The sequence below is a fragment of the Dama dama genome, chromosome 12, assembly GCF_033118175.1.
Source record: "Dama dama isolate Ldn47 chromosome 12, ASM3311817v1, whole genome shotgun sequence".
In the NCBI taxonomy this organism is placed as follows: domain Eukaryota; kingdom Metazoa; phylum Chordata; class Mammalia; order Artiodactyla; family Cervidae; genus Dama; species Dama dama.
This window is the reverse complement of record NC_083692.1, coordinates 73,269,398-73,287,570: the sequence shown is the minus strand read 5'-3', so window position 1 is coordinate 73,287,570 and position 18,173 is coordinate 73,269,398. Positions and strand designations below refer to the sequence as shown.

Genomic DNA, 18,173 nt, shown 5'->3' with positions numbered 1-18,173 from the left:
GACTGAAGTGACTGAGCATGCTCATACACCTGTATCTATCTGTCTGTCTATCTATCTATCTATCTATCTATTGCTCCTCAAGGCTTGCAGGATGTTAGTTCCCCTACCAGGAGTTGAACCTGGGCCATTGGCAGTGAAAGTGTGGAGTCCTAACCATTGGCCCACCAGAGAATTCCCTGTCTTTCTTTTAGAGTAACAATTAATGTTAGTATGTAAAAGACTTTGGTATACTACAGTAAAGAAATATTTGTTTTATCCAATAGTTACCAAACTTCTGTGGCCAAGGAAGCCTTTTTTTCTTCTTCTCTCTTTTTTATTTTCAATCTGGATACATCTTGCAGAACAGGTGTTCCAAAGAATCTAATATTGCATAGCCAGTTTCTGTTCAGACTCAATTTTGTTACTGGCAAAGTGGTTTGGCCTTGTGTCTGGCTCTAAGAAGCAGACTTCAGTTTTAGTAGTCTTCCTGCAGCTCCAATCTCTTGAGGCTGTAGACCTGTTTGCTCTTTCAAGTACCCTTCCCAAAGACATTATCCTGCTTCTGATGCTCCTTGTCCTGCCATTTCCTTTCCTTTCTGCCTGAACCTTGCCTTTGAACTCCTCTCCACTATGCATTTGTGCTGAGGCCTCCATAGTATGGAACCCCCTAAGCAACCGCATGACTGGACTTGTTTTGCGAATGGTCATAGCTTTGAGATACTCTGTACTGATTACCAGGCCATCAGCACCACAGTGAGTCTGTCTCCCCAGCACTAGTTCCCCTCCTGGAGGAACTAATTCCAAGTCTGGCTTTCCAAGGGAGCAGTCAACCAAATTGTATTCTTCTCTTAGAAAAATCACTGAAAAAAAAAAAAAGAAAAATCACTGAAAAGGTAAAGTTAGGGGTGGGAAATATTTCAGAGAGAGTTACAGTGGGATGTACTATTGGAGTGTTTTACATAGGTTGCCCTATTCCCCAGCAGCCCCTGAGAGAAGAGTTACTGTTCTCCCCATTGTGCAATTGAGGTAAAAGTGGCGTGGAAGGGCCCGAAGGCAGTGATCTAGCCTTCTGCTAGAGATGAACCTTGCTCCAAAGCTAGCATTCTTTCCACTCTAACATGCTGCCTCCTACCTTCTTTCACTTGGCGACAGTGTACCTAATTGCAGGAAATCTATGGGGGAGGAGGAAAATGGTCTCTTGGGCTTCGAATTCGCAAAATCTATAACAAATATCATCATCTGCTTTCCAGCTGTCAAAGGGTAACAGCTGCATCCAAAACAAACTGCTTTAACAGGGGGATCCGCTCCCACTCAGCTGTCCCCACCCTCCACCCCTCAAACAAAATCCAGGAAACCGCTGCTTCTGCCGCCAAGAAGGGCATGTGTGCTGTGGTGGTATTTGAAACAACTGTGAGTCTTGCAAACTAGGAGTGCACTTTGCCGGTTTCCAGTGGTACTGTCTTATCTGAAACTTTCCCGACTGCCGTTCTTTCCTTTCAAAGTCTGCACAGGAAGGTGGGGAAGGGAGGAGCAGAATAAAAGGGACGGACTTCTCACTGTGCCAAAGTCAGCTGCCTGGAATTTTCCAGGGGCTCTGAGGCTGAGCAGTGGATGTAGTTAGCCATGGAAAGGATGAGCTATTGTTGTGTTTTACACCTCTTCACTCTTGGTCTTCTACCAGGCCCAGCGTCATTCTGGAGGGGTGAGAATGGCATCACCATAGTAAACGCTCAGGCTCCCTAAACCTCTTAGCTGAACAACCGCACTTCATAAACTAAAGTCCAACCCTCCCTCCCTCCTCTTACTAGCCGTCTTGCAGTACCTTGCAATACTTCCAAGGTACTGATGTAACTCTGTCACCTCCCTGCTCAATGGCTATCCCCTTTTAAGTTTCAGCTGCCATTTTTATTATTATGTGCATTTATACAAATTGGCACTTCAATTAATTTTGTATGGATTGATCTGCAAAATATGATATTTATCATAAAAAAGCAGCTTACAAAGTGGTAAGTAGGATATGATCTCATTTCTGTCCTTAAATATAGTTTTAATTGCATAGTAAAACATCTGAAAAAAAACACATGTTCAAATAGAAACAGTGCTTGTCCATAAGTAATAGACTTTTACTGGTTTCTAATAATTTTTTTCCTTCTCAAACACCTTAGCTTGATCATTCCAGATCTTCACAACCTGTCAGGTGACAGTCTGTTCCTGCTACTAGCTAGAGCTCTTTCCACCAGGCTCAAATCGGAATAGAGAGCAGTCCTGGAATTTGTTTTGTATTTCTCCCACCGTCAAAATCCTCTCAACTCCAGCCTTCCTACATGATCTCGCCCCTTAATCTCCACTCAGAAGCACTCATATGGCATGGCATGAGAGTTCTTTTCTTACGTGGGTGTTCATAGCCAGAGTTATTCTACACACCGTTCCTGAAAGAAGTCCATATCCCTGCAAGAGGGAGATGTAGGGCAGAGAGGCTAACTCGGCCGCCTGATCACTCAAATAGAAGGAATATTTAAGGCAGTCGGAAGGAAGGCCTGAGGGAATGGCTAGAGGGGTGAACTCTCTGAGACTGCGGAGGGCTCTCCGAGAACTACATTTCTATGCATAAGGTATGGTGGTGCAGGGATAATAAAAATATGTGTGGAATGCACTTTTTTTTAATCCATTAAAAAATCTTGATTGAGTTCCAAGGAGGGGGGGAATGCAACTTTATTGACTGAAAAGTATCAGTGAAAAAAACCAACCTGCATTTTCATCACTAAAATGGTATATATTTCCAAAATAGCAATACGAAGGCAAATTTCTTTTTTTTTTTTTGGCAAATTTATTTCTTTTCACCTTAAGCTATGTTGACGTTTGGCAGCCATGTGGGCCAGATGTCTTTAAACCTCGGAACCCGAGTCTGGAGACAAACCTACCTGAGACTCTTGCCCTGAGAAGTTTTAGAAATGAGAATATCAAGGTTCGCTTCTGGCCTTCAGACAACCCGAGGCCTTGTTTGAGCTGAAATCCTTCTGTGTCAACACCGCAGATTCCCTGAGTCCTGGGACTCCGTTAGTTGTCTTACCTCATCACCCAGCCTTCCTTGAGGGTAAGAACTATGCCTTATACTCTCTTCACCCTCTTCTGGGGAGGGCCTAGCACATTGCCTTTGTGTAGTGGGTCAAGAAATTCCTGTTTATGATCATGGCGATGAAGAAATAGCTTGAGAGAAAGTGACTTCACCCACGTATCAGTTTTATTTTCTTTAAAATGGCACACCCACTTAGTGTAAGTCCTACTCAGGGAATGTTCTACGCTACACAGCCCCAGAACCCAGAGCTTCTGCTCCCTCACTCAACCTGCAGGACTCTCAACCCTCCCATCTGTTAACAAGCCGGGCGCCATGCAGAGGCATGTGCCTGCTTGTGCATGCATTGTACGATCTGAGAAGCTCTCCAAGACTGCTTGTGCAAAACATACCCCAACAGTATTTCTCCCATCAACCTCAAGTAGTGCCTGAAATTTTTACCATTACTTAATTTTGTGTGTGTGTGTATTTAATAAGGGCCTTGTTACTAGATAGGAAAAATATATTGTTATTATCACAACATGATATTTTAGCTCTGACTAATTTTTCTGCCAGGCCTCACATTGCTCTGAACTTCCAGAGCATCTAGGGTAAACCTTTTATCATTGCATTCACTACAGTGTACTGGAATGATCACCTTCCCTATTTATCCAGGCCACTGTGAACTCCTCCAAGCTGTCTCCCTGTAGAGTGCATCCTGGCACAATGGTGGGCCTTCAAAAATATTGCTGAACCCAACTTAAGCAACCTGTTCCTTAGGCAGCCTTGGGGAGCTCTTAATGGAGTGTGAAAAGCAGTGAGCTAAGGGGTGTGAGCTAAGGGGATGTGGAATCTTACAGTGAACTGTTTCGTCAAATGCACTACTTGGGTGGCTTCTGCAAGGGATGAAAGGCCCACCAAAGATAAACTTGCTCCCATCACAATTTGATCAGTAGCTTACTTTTGAAGATAGATAGACTCTGTTTCCACTATGATGAAGAGAATTGCTCTCGATAATTAAAAAGCACCTCAGGGACAGAACCAACCCTGACCTCATCTCAGAGTTCCCTATCCTAAAGAAACTGAGCCTGCTTCCTGGGGACAGGGTCTACATCGTGCATATTTGTTGTGTTCTTAAAGAGTCCAGAAAAGAGTCTAGCAAGTATTAGGAAGTGAAAAATAAGAGCTAACAATTATATAGTGCTTACTATGTGCTGGACTTCCCTGGAAAGAATCCACCTCCAACGCAGGAGACCTGGCTTCTATCCCTAGGTCAGGAAGATCTCCTGGAGAAGTGAATGGCTACCCAGTCCAGCATTCTTGCCTGGAGAACTCCACAGGTGGAGGAGCCTGGCAGGCTATAGACCATGGGGTCACAAAGAGTCAAACACAACTGATTGTGTTTGACTGATACTACCATGTGCCAGATACAGTTCTCTAAGAATTTTCTATGTGTTAACTCATGTAATCCTCAGAACTATGAGGCATTAATAACCATTAATAACCCCATTTGATAGGTGGGGAAACCAAAGCTTAAGGGAGTTTATATGATTTCCCAAAGGTCGCAGAGCTCCAGTCTGCCCTTTCAAAAATTTTGCCTTGGAGCACTTAAATGAGAGTGAGTGAATAAATCTCTCCCTGCACCACATTTTTATAGCAGATTGTTTGCTCCTCCTGGTCCAACACTTAAAGTACGGTTTCATCCACTAGAATGTCCCTAGCGCGGGGTCATTCTTTGACTCTTTTACCCTCCGTTCCTAGAGCAGCATTACTTGCCACATCAGACATAGCACGACTACATACTGCATGCCTGTGGCCACCAGGGGGCACTGTGGCCACATGTTGTCTTCCCCCGCCCTCCAACCCCGAGCCACCTGAAAGAGGCGGAGCCAGCATTGGGCGGAGCCTCCGAGAAGCCCTAGGGGGAGCTATCCCGGCGGGCCGCGCGCGCGGCGGCGTTTGAATGGCCGTTCCTGGATCTCGGCCGGGGAGCCGAGGGATAGTCTGGGCTGCCGGGCGCAGTCGGTCAGCGCCTGGTTTGGGCGGAGGCGCCGCGGTACCATGAGGCGCCGGTAAGTGACGAGCGGGCCTGCGCCAGCGGCTGCCCTGCCGGGGCCGGGCCTGACCGCGCCCTAGGCCCACCTGCAGGCCCTGCGGCGGCCTCTGCTCGGCCTGGCCCGCGTGACGCTGCCGGGGTCGGGGGTCGGGGCGGCGAGGCTGCGGTGTCCGGTGGAGCCCCCTACGCTTCCGTGGCGAGGAGGGTCGGGGCGGCAGGTGCTGGAGGCCGCCCGGGTGGGCGCGAGAGGTCTGGGCCGGGAGAGGCGTGGACGGAACCTGCTGTCACTTATTTATCTTCGGGTGGAGCCGACGTGTGCATCCCGCGGAGGGGGAAGGACGCCGGCGTCTGAGGCACAGTGTTTGAGGACAGGTTTTCCCGAGAGCCGCCTAGGCCCGGCAGTGGCATTTCCTTATTTTCTGCCGGGTCCTTGCTTCCCTGACACATAACCTTTTGTTCAGCAGGACAAAAACTTGACATAACTGCATAAGAATTGCTGATTACAGCTTTAAAAACCTCATTGTATTTTCTGAAAAGTTGTTCTGTAACTGTACCTAGGCTTTTACCACGCTCTTAAATTGGCTTAAGTATGGAGAAAACAAAGAGTTGATTTGTTTTCTTGTGGCTCGTAAAATTCCTTGAAAACAGAGGTGTCTATGTCAGTTTCTTTGAGATCTTAAAAAAAAGGATTATAACAAATTAGGTCTGTAACAATCACCAGTTTAGCACTTGGCAAAAATTTTGAGAAACTAGTCTATCTAATAGCTTCAATTTCTATAGTTTATTTCGTTGTGTATTTTTTTTTAAACAACTTCAGACTTGAATCAGAAGTTTATACATTGAGGCTTTAACTTGGCCAATAATCAGCGTTATAACAATGACATTGGTTAATATTTATTTTGTGCTTTCTGTGTGCCAAGCACTGTTTTGAGAACTTTGCTTTGGGCAGAGTTATTATCCCCATTTTGACAAGGAGGAAACTGAGGCACAGAGAAGTTAAAAGTGACTTGTACAAGATTACACAGCTAATATAATTGGGACCCAAGCAAACCGGCTCCACTCTTTTAGCTGTATTTCTCTACTGCCTCCTTTACATGTGGCTCTTTCTAGTTTACAAAGCAGTTTCATTTCATTTACTTCTCTCAACTGGCGAGATAATATACCTGTGAGGTGCGTTGGTGTACAGGCACATGCTATTAAATCGAGTTCTCCCGTGGACATGCCTAAGTTTTGTGCATTAAGCAAAAAAATCAATTGGCTATTTTAAGATAAATAGAATGTATAAAGTTTGTGTTGTAGCTTATAGTTTTAATTCGTTTGTATCATTTCCTAAAAGTGTAGAGTTTGAAACCTATGTATTGCTTAAAATATACCACTGTATATTAGTGTTTGTTTCTGAAAACCTACTGAATTAGTTTAAATAATAACTCCATGACAAGAAATAGGATTCAAAAGCAAAATCATTTCAGAAGAAGTAACCGTTTACACTTATTTACAGCTGAGCATTTAAATTTCATTCATCAGTTACCAAGCACTGTTAGGCCCAATTAGTTACACCAAAAAAATGTGCCAGGGCAGCAAAACCTGAGGGAAGTTAGTCTAGTTTGGAATATAAAATTAACAACCACCACCAAAAAAAAAAGATATATGAGATTTTCTTCATGAGTACAGTGGGTGTGTGGTGAACTGGACTGAGATCAGTAAGGCTTCTGCAGAGAACCCAAGCTAAAGATTGGATGTAGGACCTTGAATAATATGAATGGGGAATTTTAGGGGGAAGCAGTGTGTTCAAAGATTCGGAATTGGGAGTGAAAATTATTTTTCTAGGGTACAGTAAGTCTGGTCTCTTTGGAAAGTTCCTACTGAGGAAAAGAAGATTATGGCAGAAGAGTGCCAGGAGTGTTATATAAGACTCACAGGTCACAGAAGTTTAGGTCTGACATAAATATAAAGCAGAGAGAGAGATGATACTAGAAGTTTACAGACTTTTCAATGGTGATTCTCCACTACTGGCAGATTTGCCCATCAGGGACATGGACATTTGGCAGTGTCGCAACTTGGGGGTGGGGTGCTCCTGGCATCTCGTGGATAGAGGCCAGGAATGCTGCTGAACATCCTGCAGCAGGACACGAAAACTCATTACCCCGAATGTCAGTGCTGAGGAGGTTGAGAAACCCTCTTTAAAGCTTTGTTTACATGGCTAGCCTCTGCTTCCAACGGCTTTAGATAAGTATGAATGATGAATTTTCAGAGCAAGAGTATAAGCAATGTTAAAGTTAGGGAGAAGCTGCTTCAGATACCTCAAGAAGACTATTGTTAGAGTCTTGGGGGAGGGAGAGGCTGTAAGGAGTTAGGATAGGAGCAGTGAGAATGGAGAAATAGCAGCCCCCTCCAGTATTCTTGCCTGGGAAATCCCATGGATGGAGGAGCCTGGTGGGCTACATTCATGGGGTTGCAGAGTCAGAGAACGACTCAGCGTGCTCTAAGAAAGCACAGGTGGTGAAATGAGGCTATGACTGAAATAATATTTTTCCTGAGTTTGAAAATAATGTATGTTCATGGTAGGAAACTTAGGAAATGCAAAGAAAGTGTGAAACGAGGGAAAGCCACTTATAAAATCCCCCAAGCAGAAAGACCAACTGTTAACATTTTCTTGTGGTGGTTCTTTTCAAATTATTTTTTTAATGATGATTGCTCTTTTCCTTTATAAATCTAGGATTATGCACTTTTCTCCTTGTGGGGATTTTTTTTTTTTTTGACTCAGCATATCATGAATATTTCTCATTCTTTGAAAATGTTCTTTTTTAATGGTCAGGCTTCTTTTGTGTATGTGTGTGTGTTGTTTTGAAGTTGGAAATACTTGCTTTGTATTCAAAAGAGCATTTTGAGTGAAAGTCACTCAGTCCCGTCCAACTCTTTGCAACCCCGTGGAGTATACAGTCCATGGAATTCTCCAGGCCAGAATACTGGAGTGGATAGCCCTTCCCTTCTCCAAGGGATCTTCTCAACCTGGGGATCGAACTTAGGTCTCCTGCATTGCAGGGGGATTCTTTACCAGCTGAGCCACAAGAGAAGCCCTTGTGGACATTTTGAAGGAAGACATATTAGATTATGATAACTGATGAACTATAGGAAACAATAGAGGTAAAAGTTTATGCACGATTTTAAGTTTGGGAAGCTAAAATAATGGTGTAGCTACTGAAATAAACCGAGATTCTCAGGACTTACCTGGCAGTCCAGTGGTTAAGACTTCACCTTTTAATGCAAGGGGTGCAGGTTTGATCCTTGGTCGGGAAGTTAAGATCCCACATGCCTTGCAGCTAAACGACAACAACAACAAAAACAAAAAACCCCTTGAAACACAGGCAGTGTTGTAAGAAATTCAATAAAGACTTCAAAAAAAAAAATCTAAAAACTGGGATTCTCATAATACTTTGCATCTTAGGTATATAAACTGCCATTTACAGAGACACATAATGAGATTTTAATGAGGATCCTTGGTGCCTATCAGCTTTCATTTTTCCTATAACTCCTATAATTAGTAATCTTCCTCTTTTATTTTTAACTTTTCTTTTTTTGTACTAAGCTTAATTTTCGGTTCTTTCTTAACAAGTTTTCCCGCTTCTGTTGCTGCTGCTGCTGCTAAGTCGATTCAGTCGTGTCTGACTCTGTGTGACCCCATAGACAGAAGCCCACCAGGCTCCTCTGTCCCTGGGATTCTCCAGGCAAGAATGCTGGAGTGGGTTGCCATTTTCTTCTCCATTTTAAAAATAGTTTTCTTTTAGAATACTAAGTAAGGCTTAAGTTTGTTGATCATGAATCTTTACTTTGAAAAATTAAATAACTAGTTTGGGTTTTTTTAAATGCATAGATTGCCAGAATTTGTAAGCAAGAGGTGAATGTAGTTCTCCCAGAGGAGGAGGAATTATCTTTAGAAAGTCTTGTCCGCTGATGAGATGCCTCAGTACATCACATCAGTCAATATTACATTCCTATTTTATCAATCATTATATTTGTTGATCTATACCAGTTAATCTGGTACTTTGTGGAAAACAAAGGAAAGTAAATTAAAAAAAAAAAAAAAAACCTTTAAAGCTAATACAAATGGTACTTTTCCTGGGAATATGTGCTTTTCAAATTGGATAGGATGTAATCTGGCTTTTTTACTATTGACTCTTTAGTACTTTGTGTCCCACCCCACCCCACCCCGACCCCTAGCATCTCCTCACTAGGAGTTCAAAGCCATTAACTTTGGAGAAGTTTTGTATTTTCTTTGTTCTTGGGACATGATGAGGGTAGAGATGGGAAGAAACTTGTGAAAGCTCCCCCCAGTTTGTCTTCACTATCATCACCTCTCTCCCCTTCAGTACACACTGCCTGAAACTCTTTTTGCCTTTGGACAAGTCACTCAGGAACCTCCTGCCTATGTATGAATCATGAATGCCCGTTCTGGCATTTCTTCGCTTTAGTATAATCTTAAAAGAGGCAGCTTGGTGTTACATAGGAAATGCTGTAACACAAAGTCACAGTTCTAAGCCTGGCTCTCCTATTAGTGGCTGAGCATTCTTGGGCAAATCCCTTAATCTTATCTGTAGATTGAAATTATCTCCAAGGTCCTTACTAGCTCTTAAGAGTGTGAATCTGTGAAGTATTTGCTTTTGCATTTACCACTGGAAGACTATTAGTCTTTCACATCTTAGCATGATTTACTCATAGATCATAAGTGATTTCTTCCAAAGGCATTTGTAAAAGCTACTCCCCTATAATAAGATTGGGGATGGAATTTTAGAATGGAATTTTAAGTGCTGCTTGAATACAAGCTCCAGGAAGGCAGGGATCTTCGTTTTGTTCACTTTTGTTTCCCAGTGCCTAGAATGGTAATTAGTAGATGACTCAGCCGGTATAAGAATCTGCCTGCAATGCAGGAGACTCGGGTTTGATCCCTGGGTCGGGAAGATCCCCTGGAGAAGGGAATGGCTACCCACTCCAGTATTCTTGCCTGGGGAATTCCATGGACAGAGGAGCCTGGGTGAGCTCTAGTCCATGGGGTCACAAAGAGTCGGACATGACTGAACCACTAAGACCGTCGCTTCACTTTTTCATGTACCTAGTATTTGTTGAATGAGTGAAGGAATGAGTTGTTTTTGAGGAAAGACAAGCTTTGAAAGAACTCAGAATGCAAATCTACCTGATTACAACCCAGTCATTCCTACAATATAAACATACCTCCTAGTTGTTGTAAAGCATCCATTATTCACTTGACCGCCTTTCAGAACTATTAAGTAATCACCGTCCTGACTGCTCCTCATGCTCACAGAGTGCAGTTTTGTCTATCACCAGGCCTTACTTTGGTGCCAGCTTGACCTATCAGTGTTCCTTTTTGCAAAAATCTGTGCTTTGCCTGTTCCCTGTACCACTTAATATCATTATTAACAGTATGGTTAGTGTTATTGCAAAACTAAATCATATATGTTGATTAAAAGTTGGCCTTTCATCTATGGAGGATTCATGGCATAGCATGGATGAGACCAGCATTCTTGGCTTTTCTATTCTGGTCATTCTAGTTCTACAGCTACCATATAAAATAATCTTCAGGAATATTTTAATCATATGGTTCCTATATAAAACTTTGCAGTAAGTCTTTTTTGTCTGCAGACTCCAAAATCCTGACCCAGCATTCCGTGATACTGCATTTTAGCCAACATACCTCTCTAATCTGTCCAGATTTTTTCTCTGTAGTGACCTGGACTCTTAACTGCTCCCCCGCCTCCACCCCACCCCACCGCTTGTTAGATCTTTGTCCCCTACCCATGGATGGAACACAGGCTGTCAGCAGTGAAAGCCCAGAGTCCTAACCACTGGACTGCCAGAGAATTTCCTGGACTCTAATTATTTCATCATTGACTAGTCGGTGTAGATAATAATGAAAAAAAATTATTCTTACCTAGAAAGTATCTTTTCAGATAAGGAGAGGCTGACAGACTGTTTCTCAAGAAGCCTTGTATTGGGTGGCATTCATTGTTTGGCTGACTTGTTAATTTACTGAAAAATAACATCAAGGAACAAGAATCCTTTAAAGTCTACATAAACAAGAAAAAAAAAGTCTGCATAAACAGTTTTTTCTCTCTTTGTTGGCAGACATATTTGGAAACTAAGGCCTAATCTTAAGTACCTGGGTAGTGTGTTGAGTTAGTAGTATTAGTTGAGTACTTAGTGAGTTCAGTTCAGTCGCTCAGTCGTGTCAGACTCTTTGCGGCCCCGTGAACCGCAGCACGCCAGGCCTCCCTGTCCATCACCAACTCCCGGAGCCTACCCAAACCCATGCCCATCGAGTCGGTGATGCCATCCAGCCATCTCATCCTCTGTCGTCCCTTTCTCCTCCTGCCCTCAATCTTTCCCAGCATCAGGGTCTTTTCAAATGAGTCAGCTCTTTGCATGAGGTGGCCAAAGTATTGGAGTTTCAGCTTTAGCATCAGTCCTTCCAGTGAACACCCAGGACTGATCTCCTTTAGGATGGACTGGTTGGATCCCCTTGCAGTCCAAGGGACTCTCAAAAGTCTTCTTCTGTGCCCACAGCATTGCTTGGCTGGTTTTTCAGTATGGGTGGGCTAGCTTTTTATAGATACATAATGTTGTTTATTTATGGGCTGTGCTGGGTCTTTGTTGCTGAGCAGGGTTTTCCGTAGTTGCCGCAAGCAGGACTACTCTAGTTGTGATCCACGGACTTCTCACTGTGGTGCTTTTTCTTGTTGCAGAGCACGGGCTTGAGGGGACATGGGCTCAGTAGTTGTGGCTCCTCGACTCTAGAACACAGGCTCAGTAGTTGTGGCGCATGGGCTTAGTTACCCCATGGCATGTGGGATCCTCCCAGATCAGGGATTGAACTCCAGTCTCCTGCATCGGCAGGCAGATTCTTTACCATTCAGCCACCAGGGAAGCCTGGGCTTTACTATTTTGTGGTAACAAATAACCACCAAATCTCAGTGGTTTAAAATAACAAAGACTTACTTCTTCTCAATTTGTGTTACATGTGAACAGTTGTCTGGGGTCTCGACTCTGTGTAATCCTTGCTCAGGAATACTGAGCAAGTCAACTTTCCATGCCTAACTTCAGGGTGATGGGCAAGTATAAACCTATCATGTATCTGAAAGAAGAACTGGAATGTCATAACCCAGTTTTAGTGTTTACCTCAGTTGGGGCACTTTCTTTAGATATGTTCCTACATTTATCAGCTGTTTATTAGGTGCCCACTGTATATCAGGCACTATTCCTGGCCCAGTGAGCATGGCTTCTGGTCTCGTGGAGCTCACAGTCTAGTGGGAGGACATGGACAATAACCTAATAACCAGGTTAATTCCAGATAGTAATGAGTGCTATGGAGAGGGGAAATGTGGTACTGCTGTAGAGACTGGTTGGAGGTGAGGGTGGGGTTTTCCTTGGTGGGGTGGTCAGGGGAATCTTCTGGAGTGGGTGATGTTGGAGCTGGGAAGCAGCAGCCCTGAGAGTGTGTTAGTGGCAGCGGTGGATAGTGTAACCAGAAGGAGTGCCGCAAAATGAAAATGAGCTTTTCAAGTTTAAGGACAGACCAGTGTGACTAGAGCATTTAGGAGGATGCTGATACCATAGTCCAAGAGAGAGATGATGGTAGTTAGATGTAGGATGATAATGAAAAAGGAGAGACATGGACAACTGGGGAGTGTAGTTTAAAGGCAGAGTCAGTAGATTGGAAGTAGGGCATTTAGGAAAAGAGCAATCAAGGATGGATCCTTTGTTTTGGGCTTGAGCAACTGAGAAGATGATTGTTACATTTACTGAGTTAGGAAGTGAGGAGCAGCAGATTTGAGAGGGTGGATATTAAGGGTTCTATTTTCAGTATGTTAAGTTCAAGAATGATGACTGTTAGACATCCACGTGGAACTGACTTTTAAAGCATTAAAGATATGAGTCCAGAGTTAGGGGAAACATGGAGACAAGTGATTTTTACTTATTTTTTTTTAATGAGTCTTATGTGTTAAATTTAGTTACTCCCAAGTCTGAGGCCTGGAAGTCATTGTATCTCCTTAAAGCAATATGTGATTCCTATGCTGGAGAAGGGAGTACCCTAAGAGAAGGGAGTGTTGCCTAAGGGAGTGTTTTCAGCCTTCAGTGTATGTTCTTCTGCTTCCAGCCCAGGAGATAATGGTGGTAACAAACCTTTGTAACTGACAGTTGGATACTGTAGTCCTCACAAGCATTCCAGTGTATGAGCATTAAAAACCATTGCTATAAAAGGATGCTAACCTCCTCTTCTGTTGATTTCTTCATTTGATTTTCAAAGGGCAGCCTACCCTAATATGTAGGATGTAAGCATATACTTCACTCTATTGATTTCAAAATTAGAAATGTGTTACAGACTGGTAATCCTAGTTCAAATCATGAAGATAGGGTGTTAAAATTAATTTGTATTGTCTTTTTTGAGAGTTGTGTGTCTTATTGGCATATTCTTTCACATACATAGAGTCTATCTTGAAAGCATCAGAAGTATCTTTAGTAGCTAAACAAGGGGTCAAAAAGGACCCTTAACCTTAAGGATGACATTTTATACGTGTGTATATATATTTACATTTCTGAGTTTACGAAGACACTGGAAAGGATTAGAGTGTTTTTCCTCTCTGTGAATTTTTCCAGAAAAATAATGGAATATTCTAACAAAGAGAGTAAGGGATATTCATCAAAACAGGCTAAGATAATTATCTACGTGGTTTAAGAAACTCGTAAGTCTTCCCAAAGATTTGGATGTTTATATAGCTGTAAGAAGAGTAATATATAATACATTTTAATTTAGTTAGAACATAATTGGGAGCTTGGGATTAACATATACACACTACTATATATAAAACAAATAAACAAGGACCTACTGTCTAGCACAGGAAGCTGTATTCAATATGTTGTAATAACTTATTAATATAATGGAAAAGAATCTGAAAAAGAATATATATATTATATACATAAATCCTATATATATAAAACTGAATCACTTTGCTATACACCTGAAAGTGACACAACATTGTAAATTAACTATGCTTCAATTTTTTAATGATTGAAAATAAAACACCATACTTGCTTTTGATACAAAATTTAAAAAGTCTGAGGAAGTCTCCATTTCACCTCACCCCGCCAGCCACACATATCCTCTCTCTTGAAATGACTTTTGTCCCCAGTTTCCTGTGTATCCTTCCAAAGACACTCAGTGAATATGTAAGCAATCACTCATGTACACTTCATCTTTTACCTAGGTAATAAAATACTGTTCTGTACCTTATTTCTCCCACCTCCACTGGCCCCTGCCAACTTCCCAGTGAAAGGCATAGTCACTGAAAAAAGCTGTAAGTCCAAAACTGTTAATAAAGATGATGATAAACAAAACACCTAGTTATCAGAATTTAGCTAACTTTGTTTTTTCCCCATTATTAATCTTGGTTCCTTAAGGTATACTGAGGGGACTTAATTACTAAAACTGAGGAGTTGGTGGTAGGAATGGTAATTGCCACTGAGTATCAATTTTGTAATTTTTATTTCAGGGTGAGTTAGTCAAGAGAGTTGGAATTCTGTTTGGTCTAATTGATTGAAATCATGTATCATCATGTTGTACCCACTGAATTGCCAGAAATCTATATTTTCATGCTTGCCCCTCTTTCCTGAGTTTGACATCTCTCACACCAGCTTTCCATGGGAAACTGAATTAAGAGATGATGATGTGATGAATCACCCAACAAATAAAAAAGCCCCTGGGGTTTACTCCAGATAGTAGGGGTTCTGAGTTGTTAAGAACATGGTATCAGAATGAGAGTACTTAAGTTTTATGATTTGAACATTTAATAATATCAGGCTCTGGTAACCTGGTAAATCCATTTCCTCAGTAGGAATAAGCCTAAAAATACACGGGAATATCTGGACAACTTGATGGGGCACCTTCCCCTGGACAGTGCATGAGTAAGCCCCGGCTCTGCTTGTTTCTGTGCTTCTCCTTTCTTCTCCCATCACTGTTCACCTCCTCTCTCCCCCACTCCAGTTTATACCCCATCTAATTGACACATATTTCAAAATGTTCACCTTCAATCAGATTAGACTAGCACACTCTTTACCAGCTGAGCCACAAGGAAGTGCCCTAGAAGGGATTACAAGGCTCCAAAAGAAATGAAACAAGCCAACAGAATGTATCATTACTCTGCCAGTGTAATAGTTTCTCATATAGTTTATAAAACACACTTTGTCACTTTGAGTCTTACAAATGTTTGCTGCCTTTTGTAAACCACTGCCACCCCCACCCAAATATACTGAGAAATGAAGGTCACATTTAGGGAATCATGTAATCTTTTTTTTAATCTGGCTTGACATTAAAATGCATGTGTTTCTAGTTCCTGCTTGTGGTAAGTTGTACCTGCTCTCCACTGGGTCACACAGTCTGTTTAGCACACCCTTCATGTTGAACACCCTTGTTGAAGTAGTTATGAAAATGTGTCTTACGTGTTGATTAAAATTTAGTAACTCATTGAGTGGAGTGTTGAACTGGATGAGTCCTGCTGGCCTTGAATCTGTTGTTACTCTCTGTAGAATGACTCTTTAAGTACCTTTGCTCTAAACAGAAAAAGAGACACAGATGTACAGAATAGACTTTTGGACTCTGTGGGAGAAGGTGAGGGTGGGATGTTTAGAGAGAACAGCATCGAAACATGTATATTATCTAGGGTGAAACAGATCACCAGCCCAGGCTGGATGCATGAGACAAGTGCTCGGGGCTGGTGCACTGGGAAGACCCAGAGGGATCGGGTGGAGAGGGAGGTGGGAGGGGGGATCGGGATGGGGAATACATGTAAATCCATGGCTGATTCATGTCAATGTATGACAAAAACCACTACAATATTGTAAAGTAATTAGCCTCCAACTAAAAAAAAAAAAAAAGTACGTTTGCTCTAAGCCATTCTATTCTATTTCATATTTTTAACTCAAAGAGCCACCCCACCCCACCCCCCTCTTAGATACATGATATCACTATGCTTAACATAATCTATTATAATTGCTTACTTGTGTTTCTCCCTCTGTAAATATGATGATGATGGTGAGAATTTTACAGTAGGAAAGTTTGGGAAGTTTAAGGTTATAAGCAGGAATGAAGCGGGAAACTGCTAGTTACTATAATGTAATTGTAGGTAATACTGAGATTTTTCTTCTACCTAAAGTGATTCAAGTCATAAATTTTAGAGTTATTTTGTGTTGTTTAACTTTAGACTTTGTGTGTTTCAAAGCTTACGAAACTTATATTTCCTATTTAATGTATTGTCCTCATATTTTTTAAAAGAAAATTATTTTTTATTTTTTTACTGTGGAAAACTGATTCAGAAGAATAAGCCAAAGAAGATGATTCCATCTTAATATTGTAGAGACATAAACAAGAAAAAAAGGATTCAGTTGTAATAGCAGTCTTCAGGAAGAACTTGTTATCCCTTCAGTCTTCTGTTTTCCTGTGCTCATGTCCACATGGACAGAAACATTTAACAAGTTTAGGAACCGGTATTAATATCTGCTGACTCCATGAGGCTTGTTTCTCACAACAGAGGCAGCTTTCTTAGTGATATTTATGTGTAACTCAATGAGAGCTAACATCTACTGAGTGATTAACCATGTGCTAGGCATTGTGGTTAAGTGGATTACTTTATTTAATCCTCGTAACTCTACTCTGAAAATAGGAGGCTAAGTAAGGTGCCTGATACCACATAACCAGTGAATAGTTAAAGCAGGACTCCAGCCCAGGAAGCCTGATTCCAGGACTCGCTTCCCCTTTACCACCTACTGCCAAGTCCTCTTAGTTTTATCACATAAGAAAAATATGACCTATTAAATATTTCAAACGCAAACTAAAGCATTGTTTATTATCTGTCAGATTTTGAAAGGGAAAAATTGATAATACAGAGTCTTCTCTTACTGGGAGTGCTGAGAGGGTTCTTTCTCTACCTCATTTGACCAAAGTCTGGATCTGGGGAACAGCTGTCCATCTCTGCCACATTTGCTACGCTTACCTAGTCACCCGACTTAGAAAATGTGAAAATTTAAAATGCGAGTTGAAAAACACTGTTTCTGTGAAAACTAATGAGGGTACTTTGGATAGACTGGACGAAGGCAAGTGATTCAAAAACTTTCTGTCAAATTCAGCATAGATTAGAAAACTAAAGATAAGTAAAGTAAAACTGTAACAGTTTAGAATTTTGCACTGGTGATGCTTTGTATCAATGAGTTCTTGAGCCACTTTAAAGAAATCCAAGAAGTCATAGATGATGAGTATGCATTATCTTTAGATTTTAAATTTAAATATCTAACGTATGTGTATACATCTGTCACTCTTTTTTTCGTGAATTCTCAAAATGATTTTTTAAATGATTTTGAATGGTCAGCCACCACTCCCAGTCACATTATATGAAAGTGTTCTTACTATATATTTCAAGAGCTCTAAAACCATATTTTTCAGCCCAGTAATATGCTTATTCAAAGGAAATAATCAAATGTGTACAAATACTTATGCATAGACATTCATCAAGTGTTTTCTGTAATAGCAAAAATAAAAACAAGCAGCATCCATGTGATAAAATATATATTAATTTAAATCATTTTCAGGAAGACTTTTTAATATATAGGAAAATATATGTTAATGACAAAATACAACATATAAAACTAACTGTATAAGAAGAAAAACACCAGAATATTATTTGGTGGTTGATTTATTGGCATTAAAATAAAAGTTTTTAATTTGTTTTAAACTAAGTAACATTTGCGTGAAATGCAAAATTTAGTATAAAGTACATATAAAGTAAAAACTTTCTCAGCTGGCCCCCACCTGTGCAGTTCACCTCTGTAGAAGCATTCAGTGTTTTTTGGAATATTGTAAAGTGAGAGATAATTTTTTGTCAGTGTTTATTTCTAATTTTTTTTTCCTTTTATGCAGCAGACTTCATTTGTTCCCAAATCCAGGATTGTGGAGTGAGAGAGGGAGGGACAGGACATAGTCCTTTACACAGCCGTTTTTGTTTCCGTCTCCTCCCACCCCACCCGACT

General features: G+C 41.3%; 1 protein-coding gene across 1 annotated transcript in view; it reads left to right on the top strand.

Moving 5' to 3' along the window:
- Window positions 1-4,971: 4,971 nt before the first annotated feature.
- Window positions 4,972-18,173, top strand: part of KATNBL1 (katanin regulatory subunit B1 like 1) — a 50,676-nt gene continuing 37,474 nt past the window's right edge. Inside the window, exon 1 of the mRNA XM_061157650.1 lies at window positions 4,972-5,103. The gene's annotated coding sequence lies outside the window, so the exon portion shown is untranslated. The remainder of the gene's footprint in view (window positions 5,104-18,173) is intronic.